The following is a 13159-nucleotide window of genomic DNA, read 5'->3' as shown; positions in this document are numbered from 1 at the left end:
TGCACTGGTACATGAAAAAGCCAGAAGAGGGTGTCCAGTCCCTTGGAGCTGCTCTTACAAGTAGTTATGAATCTGCACCCTGGCAGCACATGCCTTTAATCCCAGCACTTGGGAAGCAGAGGCAGGTGGATCTCTGTGAGTTCAAGGCCAGCCTGGTCTACAGAATGAGTTCCAGGACAGCCAGGGCTACACAGAGAAACCCTGTCTTGAAAAACCAAAAAAGGAAAAAACAACAAAGTGGTTATGAACTGTAGAGAACTGAACTTGGGCCCCTGGAAGAGAAGCAAGTGCTCTTAATCACAGAGCCATCTCCAGGCCTTGCCTGGTCAATCTACTGGTACATCATCTGTAGACGTTTCACACAATAAACATAACTAATCTTTTGTGGCTTTGTTTATAACAGCAAATCTATAAACATAAATGTGCGCTACTAAATAAATTGCTAAATTACAAAATAACTAGGAAGTTATTAAAAGAATGAGGTACAGGCTGTGGGCATAATTCAGCATTAGAGTGCTCGCCTAGCATGTACAAGGCCCTAGGTTCAATTCCCCAGGCTGAAAAAAAGGGGTGAGGGTACATTTGTATATACTGGATGGAAAAATTCTATACTATTAAATTAAAAAAAAAAAAAGCAAGTTGTTGCATAGTGTATTCTGGTTTCTTTTTCTAATGTGTACCAGTGTTTTGTTTGTATGTACCTATAGGTACCTATAGGTGCCTATGAAAGCTACAAGAGGGTTCTGGATGCCCTAGAACTGCAGCTACAGAAGTTGTGAACCACCATGTGCGTGTAGACCAGACTGGCCTCAAAGTTACAGAGATTCCCCCTGCCTCCCAAGTCCTGGGGTCAAAGGCGTGTGCCACCACTACCCAGCTAAAATTTTTTAATCTATGTGTGTGTGTGCATGTACACATGTATATTACACATTTTATTTGCATGTTCATAGGGTGGGGAATGTATGCTTCGAGGAGGAGATACAGAGTTTAGAACAGCTAAAAACAGGTTTATGATATATATGTGCGTGTGTGCTTTTAATTTTTATTACATTTTATTTATTTATCTGTGTGTGTATGAGCTCATGTACCATAGCACCACTGTGGACAGAAGAGGACAACTTGTGAGAGTTCTCTCCTTCTATCTACCATGTGGGCCCCAGGAATTGACTCGGATCATCAGGCACGTCAGTAAGTACCTTTTCCAGCTAGGCATTTCTTTCTGGCCCATGTTATAATTTTTTTTTTTTTTTTTTTTAATTTTCGAGACAAGGTTTCTCTGTGTAGTTTTGGTACCTGTCCTGGATCTCGCTTTGTAGACCAGGCTGGCCTGAACTCACAGAGATCCGCCTGGCTCTGCCTCCCGAGTGCTGGAATTAAAGGCGTGTGACACCATCGCCTGGCATGAATATTCAGCTGGTAGATGTGTATGTGTGTCCAAGTGTGGGCACGGCAATTGAGTGGAATGGGATTCTGATCAACTTTTCTTCTACTTTTCTGCATGCTTTATTTTCTACAGAAAACATAAAAATAAGTATGTTAAATTATATTTTGATGTAACCCTCTCTACATATCCATACAATAAGCTTTTAAAAGCTCTGCAGAGCTAGCCTATAGCTCCGCGGTAAAGGGTTTGACCAGCACCTGCCACAGGCCCGGGTTTGAATTGCCAGCGCTGCACCAAAACCAAAAGGTCTGACTCCAGAGTTGGAGATGGGGAGCCGGTGGCCACTTCAAAAAATGAAAAAAGGAGTCTTGACAAGGTCGTGAGCTCCACCGGTATCAAAGCTGTAAACAGGATTTGCCATGGTCAGTATAAGGCTTGCCTTCTTGTCTTCAAATACTTTGAGTGGCATCCTGTAGCTTTAGGACAGAGTTAAATGGACCATCCTGCCGTGGGCAAAGAAGAAACCCCAGGAAATGGAAACTACCACCACACTAGCATCCCCCACACGGAGGCCCTGACTCGGCTGCTGTGGATGGACCCTCAGGTCGGTCCCCCAGCCCCCACCCCAGCCCACACTCATAAATAAATACAAAGGAAATGCCTTCCCGAGGGGGCCGGCCTCTCTCCCTTGGCCTCTGACCTCGGGAGCCGCGGTTCCCTCCAGCCGAGGCCCCCCTCCCCAGGCCGGCCTGCCACGATGCCGCGCCAGGCAGGGTCGCGCAGGCTGACCTGGCCCGCGCCCGCCGCCGCGCCCGCGGGTTCTGCTGAGCTCCGCAGTGCCGCGTGACTCACAGCCAGGTCACACGGAGCTTATCTGGCTCCAGGTGTGCGCGCTTCTCACATGACATCAGCCGGCCCGCCCAGAGCAGCCCGGTCGCCCCGCGGCCCTCGGCCTTTCCCTGCCAGCCAGCCCGCACGGCGGCGGCGGCGGCGGCGGCGGCAGCAGCGGCAGCAGCAGCAGCAGCAGCAGCAGCATCTGCATGCAGCCCCGCACCGCCTGCTGCTGCTGCGGAACCCACTCCGGGAACAAGCAGCAAGCTGCCAGCCGGGGAAGACCAGGGCGGGAGAATGCCTGAGTTCCAGCCCGGCCTGGCCAAGTGTCACCTCAGCCTCCAGCGCCTCCTGCCCGCAGCCCAGCCCTGCCATGGCCCTGCAGGCCATCCACCCCTTCTGTGTGACCTTGAGCAAGGGGCATCTCCTTTCCAGCCTCGGGTCTTCCAGCTGTAAAATCTTCAAGGGTCTGACAGCCCAGACTTGGCCCCTAACCTCTGCCTGAGAGAAATTCTGTTCTACTACAAAATACAGGTTCGAATCCCTCTCTGTCTCCGGCTTGCTGTGTGACCTTGAACCCAACACCAACATCTCTCTGAATACCGGAGGAAAAAAATATATATATACTCTAAGATGATGAAGTACCTGGCAAAAAGAGAAACTCGCCCTTGAGCCCTATAAAACCCTCAGTCTACAACTTGAAACCCCTGTTTGTCCAAACCGAAATGTCAAGGGAACGTGTATCATTTACAAGCCACACAATTCCTACCTCCACAAAGGGGGGGCGGGGAGATGAAGCAAGTAGGGGAACTGAAGAGTCGCCACCCACTCCCACCACTCTAGCTCCAAACTTGACTGCTCTGTACCCCCTAATTCTGGCTACCCCAGAAAGTGGTTAAATAAAAAATAATAATAAAAGGCCTCAGTAGAGCTGGGGTGAGGAAACAGAGTGATGACTGGGGTAGGATGAGGTGTACAGATCTTAGAGCAGCCAGGACCAAACCCAGAGTACAACTTTACAGCTTCATTCGGCAGGTCCTGAGTCCTGTGAGAACCTGTCAATCACAACGCACAGTGGATCCCAGCCCTTCAGCTTTACCCTCCATACCAGGACTCACATAGATGCTCTGCTTCTAGGCTGTGGTGCCCACTCCAGAGGCTAGGGACAGATCTGTGGTTGGAAGGAGCAAGAACAGCCCTGCTCTCCTGAAATCCTTTGACACTAAGTCTGGATGAAGACTTCCGGAGTCCCGATTCCCTCCTCCACCCCAGCAGGGTGGATTCCCTTTGCATGTAATGCCCAGTTCTACCCCACCCAGTTCCCCTTCAAATACCTGCTTCTGGGGAACCCTGAACACATGCCCTCTTCAAGGAGAAGCTACTGAAGGGGATCTGGGCAATAAGCCCAGACAGCCCTGGAGTCAGGAAGGGCACCGTCCATGTGATGAAGGCTTCTGAGGAAGAAGCCTTCTGACATACAAGCCGGGACCTGAGCCAGGCCAGGAGAGAGCAAACAAGTGAAATACTCAGATGCTGGTATCCGGTAGTCAACTATCCAAAGTCCAAGCTCTCAAAGGAAGTGTCCATAGCCAGTGACCTTCCTCCTCCCTCCCTCCTCCCCTGGCTACAACCCTTCCTCAGTCTCCTAAGCCTGCAACACAAGAGCTCACACCAAAGCCATTGTTTTCCTGGAATTGAGGCTCCACTCCCAATATCCTCCATTCCCCAGTAGCCAAGCACACCTCCACCCAAGGCTATATATAACCAACCAAGTCTTGTCCAACAACCAGGAAGATGCTTCCTGGAAAGCCTCTTCATGAAAGGACAGAGGGGAAGCTGAGGAGGCAGGCCTTTGAGAAAGACCCAACAAGGCCTGTCAGGAAGCCGGGGACATCAGGAGAGCAACTTTCAACATCCCCAAATAGAAAGTAGCCCCAGAACCAGAAAGGGTGGGCGCACAGTTTAGCCAGGCCTATTGCCATGGCAACAGGACACCAACCTGCTCAAGGAAAAGGCTCCAGATTTGGTGAGCATAAGCCAAGGCAGCCTGAATCAGCGTCCTCTGGATTCATCATCTGCTAGAGTGGCCCTGCTCTTAGTCCCGGGGTGAACTTAACCTTCTTTCCAATATGTACTCGCTCAACTACCTACCAGAGGGGAGCTTTCAGGGTCTCCTCAACCACAGACAGCTATGTCAGGGACGCAGAGAGGCAAAGTCAACCTATGCAAACAAGCCCGGGGCATTAGTGAGACCAAGGGAGAAGGACCCTAATTCTATTATTTGGAGGACTCCCTGAGGGCAGGAAGGCCCTACAGGAGAGCCCCTTCCAGGAAATGCCTCCCTGCCCTCTCCACACGCTAGGAGGCTGACAAACACATGCCTTGTTGGCTAACAGACCAGGCAAAATGAATACAAGACCAAGCTGGCTGCCCTCCCTTCCCACCTCCAGCCACCTCTAGCTCATTCTGGCAGCAGCCGTTCCAACTAATCAGTAGGACACATGTGCCTTGCCACCGGGCGACACCCCCCACAACAAAGCCCCAACCTGTGGTGTGTCCCGGCGGGCCTTATCTCTTCCAGGAGTGTGACCCACTCCTTGGGTCAGGCTGGGTACCAACCTGTGTGCCTCCAGCCCAGGGAAGGGCGGGGGCACCTGACCCTGCCACCTCCCCTTCCATTGGCGGAACAACTGGCATGGCAGGTTCGCAGGGCGGGGCGTCGGTGCGCTCTCCCAGAGGCCTGGGGCAGGCTGCCCTACCTTCCCACACACACACACACACCCCACCCCCTGCAGGGAAAGGTGAAGTGGGCAACCAGTTACAACACGGGGCAGCCTACCCTGCTAATCCCCCGAGCCTGACATTCGCCCACCCGCCCCCATCATCTGTCCCAAGAGGAGGGGGCCCGGGAAGCGGGGTCTCCATTGTTTTGCCAGCTGTCTAGCAGCTGCTCCTTTGAGAGGAGCCCGCTGTCGGCCCGGCAGTGAAAGGGTGAAGGCCGCTGGCAGGGATAAAGGACTCGGCGGAGGTGCTCGCTCTCCTCGCTGTCTTCCTCAGTGCCTCCTCCGCTCGCTTCATTTGGGGGTCTCGGGCCTAGCCCAGAGACGCCCCCCCCCGACCCAGTCCCGAGGCTGCAGCCCCCCATCCCGCAGCTCTGGGCCACCGGGGTCCTCTAAACCTTCAGTCCCTCCCAAGCCAAAGGCCACCCTTACCCTGCCTCCGGCGCCCAGCCTGCCAGCACGGGCCCCGCGCTTTCCCTGCCCGCCGCTCCCGATCGGCCCCCACCCAGGCTGTCCAGCCCCGCGGCGCCGCCAGGGACCGAGCCTAGAGCCCGGGCCGCCGCTTCCAGGGGACAGGGGAGGAGCAGGAGCCCGCGGGCCCCGCCGGCCGGCCCGAGCCCACCACGCCACCCTCCCGGGCCCGGCTCACCACCGCCGGACTGCCCCGCACTCACCGGCCGCCGGAGCCCGCCCGGCAGGCAGCAGGAGCGGAGACGCGGCATCCAGCGGCCCCGGCCGGGTCCGGGCTGGAGCGCAGCACGGCGCGGCGCAGCGCCGCCCCCCGCGCCCGCGCGAGTCGAGCGGACCGAAGGGCGCCCCCTGCTGGCGACTGGCGGGATAGACACCCGCCGGCCTAAGGCCCGGGCGCGCCGCCAGACCCAGAGGCAAGGGGGCGCCCGGCGCTGCCCAGAGATGGTCCGCGATGGACTCCGAGACCCTGGAAGCCCTGTCCCAGAGGCCTTGCCTGGAGATTCCGTCCGCTCTAGCCGCTGAAGGCTGCGGGCAGATCTGAAAGGGGCTGAGCTGCACTGTCCAGGGAAGACACCAGAGGGACGTGCTAAAGGTTTGGAAGTTCTACACAAGGCAGGCACTGGACATTCATGGGCTTGCTCAGGAAAGGGCTGTACAAAGATTGGAACTGAGTCTTGGTGGCTGCCGCTTCCCAGAGTGGCTTTGCAGAGGTATGCACAAGTCCCTGCTGGACGATGCCAACGGGCTAAACCCAAGAGGGCACTTCCAAGGCTACACCCCAAGGTGGGAACAGGCTCTCAGTAGCTTAGTCAGAGAAAGCCCTTGAGGCTCTGAGAGTCTCTAACACTCACAAGGCCCCGAGTCCAGAGCCCAGCATGGGAGAGAAGGGGAACGAGTTCAAACACCATGGTGGTGGGGACACAGCTACATTGAAAGACGGTTTATTTAATATAATTTATTTATTTATTTTGGTCTTTCGAGACAGGGTTTCTTTGTGTAGCCCTGGCTCTCCTGGAACTCTCTCTGTTGACCAGGCTGGTCTTGAGCTCCGAGATCCACCTGACTCTGCCTCTGCCCCCTGAGTGCTGGGACGAAAGGCGAGAACCACCACACCCGTCTCTGAAAGACAGTTTCCTACAAAATGTAACCTCTTCTTGATATTTACCCAAACGAATTGAAATCATGTGCACACAAAACCCGCACATGACTTTCTAATAGCTTCATTCATAATCGCCAAAACATGGAAGTGAGCAAGATCTCTTCAGTAGGTGGATAAATCAGTAAAATGTATAGTACATCTAGACAATGAAATCTTCAATGCCAAAGAGAAATGAGCAACTAAGCCATGGAACGATGGGGAGGAGCCCTGTTGCATATTACTAGATGAAAGAAGCCAATTGGAAAAAGGTTACATACTTTTTGGGTATTATATGTTGTTCTGGAAAAGGCAGAGCTAGTGAGATTCCTATAGGGGTGATGGAAGGTTACTGGTTGTCAGGAGCTAGGGTGGAAGGATGGACAGAAGGGCAGAGCACAGGGATTTCTTTTAGGGTGGTAAACTAGTCTGTATGATACTACATTGGTGAACACATGTCACGATACATTTTTTGGCAATCCACAGGTTGTATATCACCTCAATGAACCTCAGCTGGTGTGTTGGATAGTTGTATGTCAGCTTGACACAGGCTAAAGTCATCTGAAAGGAGGGAACCTCAGCTGAGAAAATGTCTCCATAAGATCCGGCTGCAAGCATGCCTGGAGGGCATTTTCTTAATCAGTGGTTGATGGGGAGGGCCCATGCCATTGTGGATGGGGTTACCCCTCAGCTGGTGGTCCTGGGTTCTAAAAAAAAAAAAAAAAAAAAAAAAGCTGGCTAAGCAAGCCATAGGCTGCAAGCCAGTAAGCAGCAATCCTCTGTGGCCTCTGCATCAGCTCCTGCCTCCAGGTTCCTGCCCTGTTTGAGTTCCTGTCCTGACTTCCTTTGATGATGAGCACTGATGTGGAAGTGTAAGCAGAAATAACCCTTTGCTCCCCAATTTGCTTTTGGTCATGGTGTTTCATCACAGCAATAGAAACACTAAGACATCTGGGAATCCAGATGGTGGTGGCACACACCTTTGATCTCATCACTTGGGAGGCAGAGGCAAGCGGATCTCTGAATTCAAGGCCAGCTTAGTCTATAGCCAAGGCTACACAGAGAAACCCTGCGAAAAACCAAATTAAAAAAAAAAAAAAAAAAAAAAAAGCCGGGCGGTGGTGGTGCACGCCTTTAATCCCAGCACTCGGGAGGCAGAGCCAGGCGGATCTCTGTGAGTTTGAGGCCAGCCTGGGCTACCAAGTGAGTTCCAGGAAAAGGCGCAAAGCTACACAGAGAAACCCTGTCTCGAAAAACCAAAAAAAAAAAAAAAAAAAAAAGACACCTGGGTGATGGAGGAAGGGGTATAGCCATGCGGTGGGGCACACACCTTTGATCCCAGCACTTGGGAGACAGAGGACATGTTTTGGAAAAAACAAAAACAAAAACAAAACAAACCCTCTGTACTTTGCACTCAATTTTGCCATAAATGTCAAACTGTAAGGGTTGGTTGTTTGGATTTGTGGTTTTGGTTTTTGGTTTTGGTTTGAGACAGGGTCTCAGGATGCAGCTCTGGCTCTATGTATACCAGGCCAGGCTTGAACTCACAGAGACCTGCTGCCCCTGCCTCCTGAGTGTTGGGGTTAAAGATGTGCTCCTCCGCTTTGTCTTCATTATAAATGGAAGTAAAAGTAAAACACCTCTCCCCTCTCACAGAGAAAAATACCAGAGGGATTTCCCCATAAAATAACTCAGGGGCCGTTTCTCTAATCATTGTTCTTAAGACACAGTCTTAAGTAGCCTGAGCTGGCCTTGAGCTTCTGGTCTTCCTGTCTGTGCCTCCCAAATGCTGGATTCCTCACATGGGTCACCATGCCATTTTATGGGAGCCTGGGTTGAGATCATACCCAGGATTTCACGCATGCTAGGAACTGGGCTATACTCCAGGTTGTTCTTTTGTTTGTTTTTGTTTTTGTGACAGGGTCCTGCTATATAGCTCTGACTGGTCTGCAGCTCACTAGGTAGCCCAGGCTGGCCTCAAACTCACAGTGAGTCTCCTCCCTCAGCCTCTAGAGGACTCAGATTACCGACATGGGCTACCATACCCATCTTGTTTTTTATAGACTTCTTCTAAACTCCTAAGGTAATCTTACTTTGGTAGGCCAAGTGAGAAACAAGCACAGTAATTAAAATCCCCTTGGTATGGGTCAGACACCAGCTGACTCCTTGACAGAACTGTCTCATTTAATCTCCACAATTGCCCTATTAGAGAGTTGTTATTATTGTTTCCATCTTACCGGTTAGAAACCAGGCTTCAGAAAGCCAAGACACCCTCCCTCCCTGTCCCCTCCCCCGCCCCCCAAGGCCAGGCCGTGGCTCTAACAAGTAGCAGATCTGAGCGCTTGCTCAGAACTGCTCAGATCAATTGCATCCTGGGAGTTTTCCATGAATAGCCCCTGATCTTTGGAGCCACACAGAGAGGATCCTTGACTCTACCAGCTGCCTGCCAGCAAGTTCCTTACCCTCTCTAAACCTCCATTTCCTCATCTATAAAATGGGGATAATAATAGTGCTTAGCTTAGCTCTGAAGGCTGGGAGAAGATTAAACGAATAAATTCACTTAAAGCAATTAGCCCAGTACTTGAAATGTGGTACGTGGTTAGCAAACGTTAGCTATTATTCATCTCTCTGGACCTCTATTTCCTCATCTGTAAAATGGGAGGTGCTAATAACATGTATGACACAGAGTTAGTGTGAGGCTTAGGAGACAGCAGGTGTAAAACTCACAAAATGACTAGCTACCATGCTATATTCCTCCAGAGAGAACTAGGTGGGGACCTGTGGCCCTGGGGACTTGGGGGGCTGAAGGAGCATCCCTGGAGCCCAGGAGTTTGAGAGCAGCTTAGGCACATGATGAGAATGGATTTAAAACAAACAACATCAAACCCTTGCAAATCAAGATATTCAGTTTTTTATTTATTTATTTTTCTTTTCTTTTTTGTTTTTTTTTTTTTTTTTTTTTTTTGTTTTTTTTTTTTTGTTTTTTCGAGACAGGGTTTCTCTGGTGTTTTGGTGCCTGTCTTGGTCTCACTTTGTAGACCAGGCTGGTCTCGAACTCATAGAGATCCGCCTGCCTCTGCCTCCCGAATTCTGGGATTAAAGGCGTGCGCCACCACAGCCAGTTATCTTTTTATTATTATTACTTTATGTGTATGGGTGTTTGGCCTGTGTGTATATCTGTGCACCATGTGCTTGTAGTACCCACAGAGGCCAGAAGAGTATGTCAGATCCTCTGGAACTAGAGTTACAGATGGTTGTGAGCTGTCATGTGGGTGCTAGGAATCAAACCCAGGTCCTCTGGAAGATCAACCAGTGCTCTTAACCACTGAGCCATCTTTCCAGGCCCTCAAATTTTTGTGTTTGCTTTAAGAACATAGATGAAGATGAGTGTGGTGGGACATGCCTGTCATTCCAGGTTTTGGGAGGCAGAAACCGAAGGATCATTGCGAGTTCAAAGTCAGCCTGAGCAAGACACTGCCTCAGCTAAAACAGATACACATACAAATAAATAAAATAGCTGGGTGTGGTGGCGCACATCTTTAATCCCAGCACTTGGGAGGCAGAGGCAGGTGGATCTCTGTGAATTGAAGTATAGCTTTATCTACATAAAAAGTTCCCAGCCAACCAGGGCTACATAGTGAGACCCTGACTCAAAAATGAATAAATAAAACACAAAGAGACTTTGTTTGGGGAAATTCAGACAAATACAAAAGTAAGCAAACTAATATGATAAACCTAAACCTGTAGGTACCTGTCTCAACTTCAGGAGTCACCAACTCATGAGATCTCTCAGCTGCATTCCTGACTGCCCCCTGGTCAGTATAAATTTGAAGCAAATCCCAGGTATCACATTTTTCCAGCTGAAAATGTTTTGAGTGTTCCACTAAAATAAGGACTATTACGCTTTTAAAACTGTATTTTCATTTTTACTTACACGTATGTGTCTGTGTGTCTGTATGAGTGTGTGCCATGTGTGTGGGTGCCTGCAGAGGTCAAAAGCTAATGTCAGACCCTGAAGTTACAGGCAGTTGTGAGCTGTAGGTGTGGGAACCAAACTCAAGTCCTCTGGGAGAGCAATAAACATGCTAAATAAACGGCTGAGTCAGCGCTGTAGCTGTCTTCACAAAGAGGCTTATTTTCCTTCGGGCAGCAGTGGCGCATGCCTTTAATCCCAGCACTCAGGAGGCAGAGGCAGGGGGATCTCTGAGTTTGAGGACAGCCTGGGCTGCACAGAGAAACCCTGTCTCAAAAGAAAAAAGAAAAAATTCAAATATTCAAATGTGCAGATTCCAATTATTTCCGAAAATGTGTTTCTAAAAGCAATTTGTTTGAATCAAGATCCACATATTACTGTTAATTAATTGTCTTCTTTTTTTTTTAATTTTTTTCCTTTTTCAAAAAACTTATCGTGGGCTGGAGAGATGGCTCAGCAGTTAAGAGCACCCACTGCTCTTCCAGAAGTCCTGAGTTCAATTCCCAGCACCCACATGGTGGATCACAACCATCTGTAGTGAGATCTGGTGCCCTCTTCTGGCCCGCAGGCATACAGCAGGCAGAACACTGTATATATAATAAATAAACCTTTAAAAAAACCTTATCGTATGTGTGTAAGTGTTTTGCTCCCATGTATGTCTGTGTGTGCATGCCTGGTGCCTGTGGAGGTCAGACAAGAGCTTTGGAACCCCTGGAACTGGAGTTATAGGTGGTTGTGAGCCACCATGTGAGTGCTGGGAATAGAACCTGCGTCCTCTGGAAGAGAAGCCAGTGCTCTTTTTTGTTGTTTGTTTTGTTTTTTCAAGACAGGGTTTCTCTGTGTAGTTTTGGTGCCTGTCCGAGATCTCTCTCTGTAGACCAGGCTGGCCTCGAACTCACAGAGATCTGCCTGCCTCTGCCTCCCAAGTGCTGGGATCAAAGGTGTGCGCCACCACTGCCGGCGAAGCCAGTGCTCTTCACTGCTGTATCATCTCTCCAGCCCCCTCTTTGTTGTTACTGTTTATTACACTTTTAATTTTTATTATGTGTAAGGAGGGGGTGTGCATACCCCAGCACACATGTAGGGGTCAAAGAACAACTTTCAGGGGGTGGATCTCCCTTCTGCTGTGTGGGTCCCAGGACTTAAACTCAGGTTGTCAAGATTGGCGGCAAATACCCTAAAATACTTTTGTCCAAAACCAAATGTACTAGTTTCTCCATCAACTTCATTCTGTTTCAGTTTCTGTGGTTCTGGGACTGAAAGGAAGGTCTGATGCATGCTGGACAAACACCCTACCACTGAGCTTCATCCCTAGCATTAAAAACAAATCTTTTTATCCAGGCATAATGTTGTATGCCTTTAATCTTAGCACTTGAGAGACAGTGGCAGGTGGATCTCTATGAGTTCAAGACCAGCCTGGACAGAGAGTTCCAGGACAGCCAGAATAGTTACAGGGCTACATAGAGAGACCCTATTTCAAATATATTTTTTCTTATTTATTTATTTGTTTGTTTGTTTAGACAAGGTCTTGATAAGTTGCCCGAATTGGCCTTGAACTTTAGATCTTCCTGCCTCAGCCTCCCAAGTAGCTGGGATTATAGGCTGCCTTATCAACCTCTTCTTTTATTTTTATTTATTTATTTAGTTAGTTTTGGGGTTTTTTTATTATTTATTTATTTATTTATTTATTTTTGGTTTTTCGAGACAGGGTTTCTCTGTGTAGCTTTGTGCCTCTCCTGGAACTCACTTGGTAGCCCAGGCTGGCCTCAAACTCACAGAGATCCATCTGGCTCTGCCTCCCGAGTGCTGGGATTAAAGGCGTGCGCCACCACCGCCCGGTTTATAATTTATTTTTATTTTATGTTCATTGATGTTTCACCTGCATGTATATCTGTGCAAGGGTGTCAGAAGGACTGGAACTGGAGTCATAGACAGTTGTGAGCTGCCATGTGGGTGCTGGGAATTGAACCCGGGTCCTCTGGAAGAGCAGCCAGTGCTCTCAACCACTCAACCACTGAGCCACTGAGCCATCTTTCCAGCCCCAGTTTTTTTTTTTTTTTTTTAATTTTTTTATTTATTTATTATGTATACAGTGTTCTGTCTGCATGTATGCCTACATGCCAGAAGAGGGCACCAGATCTCATTACAGATGGTTGTGAGCCACCATGTGGTTGCTGGGAATTGAACTCAGGACCTCTGGAAGAGCAGTCAGTGCTCCTAACCTCTGAGCCATCTCTCCAGCCCCCAGCCCCAGTTTTTTTGTTTCTTGAGACAGGGTTCTCCATGTAGTTTTGGTGCTTGCCCTGGATCTCACCTCTGTAGATCAGGCTGGCCGTGAACTCACAGAGATCCGCCTGGCTTTGCCTCCTGAGTGCTGGGACTAAAGGCGTGCGCCACTGCCACCCGGCCCTGCTTGTCCGTTTAGAGTCAGGTGTTTTGTTTGCTTGTTTGTTTAAGATTTATTTTTATTTATATGTATGTGTGTATATTTGTGTGAGTATATGCCACATATGTATGGTTGTGAGGTGTAGCTAGAGTTTTCCTGCCTGGCCCACGGTCAGGACAAATCTCTCTCACCTGTCAGT

General features: G+C 49.7%; 1 protein-coding gene across 2 annotated transcripts in view; it reads right to left on the bottom strand.

Moving 5' to 3' along the window:
- Positions 1-5774, bottom strand: part of Myo18a (myosin XVIIIA) — a 106814-nt gene extending 101040 nt beyond the window's left edge. For both annotated transcript variants that reach the window (XM_059271263.1, XM_059271264.1), the window contains exon 1: positions 5670-5774. The gene's annotated coding sequence lies outside the window, so the exon portion shown is untranslated. The remainder of the gene's footprint in view (positions 1-5669) is intronic.
- Positions 5775-13159: the final 7385 nt, after the last annotated feature.

This window comes from Peromyscus eremicus, chromosome 8a, assembly GCF_949786415.1.
Source record: "Peromyscus eremicus chromosome 8a, PerEre_H2_v1, whole genome shotgun sequence".
Classification (NCBI taxonomy): Eukaryota; Metazoa; Chordata; class Mammalia; order Rodentia; family Cricetidae; genus Peromyscus; species Peromyscus eremicus.
This window is presented reverse-complemented; position numbering and strand designations above follow the sequence as displayed.